This window comes from Gekko japonicus, unplaced genomic scaffold (assembly GCF_001447785.1).
Source record: "Gekko japonicus isolate JY-2015 unplaced genomic scaffold, Gekko_japonicus_V1.1 scaffold1137, whole genome shotgun sequence".
Lineage (NCBI taxonomy): Eukaryota > Metazoa > Chordata > Lepidosauria > Squamata > Gekkonidae > Gekko > Gekko japonicus.
In genome coordinates, this window is record NW_015175393.1 from 487,557 (window position 1) to 488,069 (window position 513).

Genomic DNA, 513 nt, shown 5'->3' on the forward strand with positions numbered 1-513 from the left:
CTGCTACAAAAAGAGCAGCCCTTGGCTGTCTGGGTGGTCTCCCATCCAAGTACTAACAATCAGCAACTCTGCATAGCTTCAGTCCAGTGGCCCCTTTAAGACCAACAAAGTTTAATTCTGGGTAGAAGCTTGGGGTGTGTCGCCTAATATGCAAAGGAGTTCCTGCTACAAAAAGAGCCCTCACTATGGCAAACCATCTCTGCTCATCTCTGGCTTTGAAAAACGGTATGAGGGGTTGCCCTAACCCTAAGTTGGTTGTGACTTGACAGCTCTTTTGTCATTGTTATTATGATGATCACGGTGCACATCTGGTAGGCCGTATTCAGCTCCCCATCTGTTTTGCAGGACTGGCTGAAAACACTGAAGCAGCCTGCCAAACTGAGCGGTTATAAGCCATGCCTGAATAAGGGACAGTTACGTCCTCGGGCAGATTTCCCATCCCACAGGCTAAATGAGGATTTCACTGTGATCTCGCGGCACATCTGAGCTCTTCCGGCGGTATGGACATGCTAT